We start from the raw sequence: 4,865 nt of genomic DNA on the forward strand, positions 1-4,865 counted from the left end.
TCACTTTCTTGCTCTTCCACTTCCTCCCTTGCACCCAACATTTGACTTAATAGCTTTTTCATTGAGGAGGTTTGTTGATCTTCCCAACATTTCTTCATCTCTTCTTCATATTTTTCGATCACAGATTCAAGGGAAGTTTGTGAGGGTTGTGAATGTTCATGTTCCTTTGTCACCTCAAGTGTAGTTTCATTTTCAACCACCTCATTCTTCATTAAAAATCCACTTGACTCAGTAGCCTCTTCTTCTTGTTTTTCCTCCTTCTTCATTGCACTTTCACTTGACATAAGGACCTTTTGTTCTTGTTTTTCCACTTCCTCTCCCACAGATTGATTTTTACTGTTTGATGGTTCTAAGTGTTTCCTTATGTTCTCTAGGTGCTCATTCGTCCTCTGACGGATGATTTCTTCCCTTTTCCAGGCTTGTTCTTGTCTTTCAAAAATTCCTCTGGCCTTTTGAATGAGATCCTCTGAATCACAGTTTGAAGAATTGTTGAACTCATCACAGTATGGATTGCTAAGATTTCTTTGATTTTGACTTTCCCAGTCACAATATGAGTAGTTGTTGGACTCATCAAAATCTTCATCATATTGTGTCTTTGGGAAGTGTCCCATATGATTCCCTTGCTCATCTTGTGTCTCTGAAGCAATTCTCCATGGATTGGAGTGCTCAGAATCTGTTAATTCTTGGTGATATCCCCAGCCACCATTAGAGATTGGTGATGGTGGGTGATATCCCATAAAATTTTGTTTGACCAAATGATGAGTTGAACTCCATTTGTATTTTGCAAACATCAATGAAAATTGAAATTACTCGTATCAGAGATGAGAATTTCTTAGTGAGGCAAAAACACAAACACCTTGGTTTCAATCTAAAATAGAAAAAAAAAATAAAGAAAATGCTTGATCTAGACTTCTCACCCACTTAATCATTGTTGATCTAAATCAATCCCCGGCAACAGCGCCAAAAACTTGATGTGCGGAAAACGATCCGACACAAAACTCACCGGCAAGTGCACCGGGTCGCATCAAGTAATAAAACTCACGGGAGTGAGGTCGATCCCACAGGGATTGATGGATCAAGCAACTTTAGTGGGTGATTAGTTTAGTCAAGCTAACATTTGAGTGATAATTGATGCAGCAGAAAGTAAATGACAAGGAAAATTTAAGTGCAGAAAGTAAATTGGCGAGTAACTTAAAGAGCAAGAAATGTAAATTGCAAGAATCTTAAATTGCAAGAAAAGTAAAATTGCATTAAATGTAAAGGGGAGTGGGTGCTGGAAATTAAAGAGAGCAATAAATCAAAGCTTAGAGAAAATTAAACTTGCAGGAAAAGTAAATCAGATCATGAACAGAAATGAAAAATGCAGAGCACTTGCATAAGAATTAAATTGCTTGAATGTAAATTGAATTCAGTGAGAATAGAAAGCAATGAGAACCAAAGATCAAAATCAAGCTCAATGTAAATTAAATTGTAAACTTGCAGCAAAGGAACTTGTAGTAGAGGAGAAATTAAAATTGCAGAAGAAGAAAACAGAGAGAATTCTCAAGGTGAGATTGAAACAGAATTTCTTCAATTCTCAACCCAAGATTTAAAACAAAAAGAAAAACTAAAGAGAGAGAGTTCTGTATTCCTAATGCTCCCTAGTGGAGCTCGTCTCCTCTATAAAATGAAACAGATACCTATTTATAGGCGTTTTTACAAAATGAAAATGAAATTCAAAACAAATTACAATTAAAATGAAATTTCTATTCTAACTATCTCTTGTGCCTTTGAGTGGTGTCAATTGGGCCCTTGTTCTTGATGGAATTGGGTTGATAGAGGCCTTGGTTGATTGCTCTTGGAGTTGGAGAGAGAACCAATGTGAACCGGGTTGTGAATCTTAAAAGCTTGCCTCAAACTTTTAGGCAAACTTTTACTCAAACTTTTTACACCAGCTGCCCCATTCTTGCTGCTACCAACGTTTGAGCCAAAGTTTGGGGTCAAACTTTTGCTCAAACGTTGGCCCCCTAGTGCATATATGTGGCGCTACTTTGTCCTCTTGTCAACGTTGCCAATTTTATGCCCACTATAAACTATTATATATGGTTGGAAAGCTCTGAATGTTAGATTTCTAACTCAATTGGAATCACCTCAATTGGACATCTACAACTCAAGTTATGCTCCTTTGAAGAGGACAGGGTCGCTGGCTTTGGTGGCCAACGTTTGAGGTAAAGTTTGCCTCAAACGTGGTCGAAAACGCCAGTTTTGGAGGCTCAAACGTATTGTCCACCCCATACTATTATATATTGTTGGAAAGCCCTGGATGTCTACCTTCCATTGCCGTTGGAAGCACATCATTTGGAGCTCTACAGCTCGAGTTATACTCCGTCGAAGGTGCAGAGGTCAGTTGGCCTCACTGCAGGTTGCCACCATGTTCGTTTATGCACATTTCGGGGCAGTTTTCTCCCTCAATTTTAGTGTCCACCATGCAGTGCTATATATTCCTGGAAAGCTCTTGATTCCTACTTTCCATTACTTTTTGAATCACCTCATTTGGAGCTCTGTAGCTCAAGTTATTCTTGTTGGAAGTATACCCCTTGTATGCCTTGTGGCGTGTGGCGCCAACGTTTGCCAAAAAGCTTGAGGCAAACGTTGGCGCAAGCTTTTTCCTCCAGGGTGTAGGTTTTGTGATGCCAACGTTTGCCAAAAAGTTTGAGGCAAACGTTGGCTCAAGCTTTTCTCCCAAAAGTTTGAGCTAAAGTTTGAGGCAAACTTTTGCTCAAACTTTTTGTTCTCTATTGCTCCTAGCCATTCCTTCTTTCTTCAACCTTCTTCCAAACTCTTTTCACCTATCATCAATCAACCAAACACATCAAAGCTTTGCTCAAAATCATGAGTTTGTTATTCTTTCATAATATATGACAATTATAGCATAAAATCTCATGAAATTACATTAATTCATACATGGTTGATTGAATCAAAGGAAACATGAAAATCTACCCAATTGGCTTGCTTATGGCTCAAGAAAGTGCATAAAACCTATTGAAAACAAATGAAAAAGCATAGAAAAACATGACATGGTGACATGTCATCAGCGGTCGCATGACTGACGCGACCGCGTGGCAAGAAAAGCTCCGAATGACGCGACCGCGTGACCCACGCAGACGCGTGACAGAGGCCACGCACCAGAAATTGCAGAAAATGCTCCCAGCGATTTCTGAAGCCCTTTTTGGCCCAAATCCAAGTCCAGAAGGCATAGACCAGAGGTTATGAAGTGAGGGAATGCATCCATTCAGCGAGAGCTCGCCAACTTTCACTTTCCATGATTTAGATTTAGTTTTGAGAGAGGTTCTCTCCTCTCTCTTTAGGATTAGGATTTAGATTTAGGATTTTTATTCACTTTCAGGATTATCTCTTTTGATCAGGTTCAATATTTCTTTTGTTTACTTTTTCAAGCTACTTTATGAATCCTTTCATGTTACAGATTACTCTTTTATTAATTTTAATTGAGGTATTTCAGTTTAATATTGATTTCTTTTATTTATGCTATTTTTGCCTTTACTCTGAAGACATCTTTATTCCATGTAGATTTATTTTTCTCCTTTTGGTCTTGGTTAAGAAATTAGTAACTCAGGAGTTATCAAACTCAAATGTGATTGATAATTGTTATCTTTGTTAATTGAATTGAACTTCCATAATCCCAATCTTTTCTTAGGAAATAAATAGGATTCGAAGATCAAACCAATTAATCCCTTGACCTTCCTTTATCTTAGTAAAGGTTAACAAAGTGGAATTAAGATTCAACCATCATCATCATTGATAAGGATAGCTAGGGTAGGACCTCCAATTTCTCATACCTTGCCAAAAGTTTGCTTTACAGTACTTATTTATTTTTAATTGCCATTTAAATTATTTGTCATATTTGTTCCTCATTCTTGAAACCCCAAATTTACAATCTCCATAACCAATAATAAGAACATACTTCCCTGCAGTTCCTTGAGAAGACGACCCGAGGTTTGAATACTTCGGTTATCAATTTTTAAGGGGTTTGTTATTTGTGACAACCAAAACATTTGTACGAAGGGATTTTTGTTGGTTTAGAAACTATATCTACAATGCGACTGTTTTATTAAAAATCTTTACTGGCAAAAATCCTAACGTCAAAATGGCACCGTTGCCGGGGAACTGCTAACGTGTGCCTTATTATTGGTTATTATAAATATTTTTCTTTTGGTTGTTTATTTATTTTTGTTTCTCCTTTTTATTTTTATTTGTTACTATGAACTCTCACCCCTTTCGCTTTGAGTTTGGTTCTAACTTTGTTGAAGGAAATAAAAGTTACAGCAGGAATATGTATCAAGGTCAGACCAATCAAGGATGGATGGAGCCAAGAGGATCTAATCAACCCTTCAAGCACCAACACCCTCCAAGATATCATGGGCAACAACCATACTACAATGCATACCCAGCTGATAGATATGGTGGACAACCTTGTAACTACCAACAAGCCCCACCCCGTGCCTATAGACCAACCTCTCAACATAACCTCGAACCACCACACTCACAAGCTTCTCTTCACCATTCGCCACCGTATGATCCTTTCCTACCCCAGTTCCAATCCAATCACCCCCAAGCACCACCACTTCCCTATGTTTCATGTCCAAATCCATCACCCCGAGAATCAGAGGTTTGCCTCAAGGCAACAGTAAATAAACTTCAAACAACCATTCGACAACTGGAGCAAGCAGTAATTCAATTAGCTTCTAGACGTGCGAACATTCAAGGACCAACCACAGCCCCATGTGGACAATCTAATGAAGAGCGTAGCATGAAGGAAATATTAGAAACTCCAGTGGACAAGACAGAGCATGAATTCATACTAGAAC

Source organism: Arachis ipaensis, chromosome B10, assembly GCF_059453495.1.
Source record: "Arachis ipaensis isolate K30076 ecotype BB chromosome B10, ASM5945349v1, whole genome shotgun sequence".
Lineage (NCBI taxonomy): Eukaryota > Viridiplantae > Streptophyta > Magnoliopsida > Fabales > Fabaceae > Arachis > Arachis ipaensis.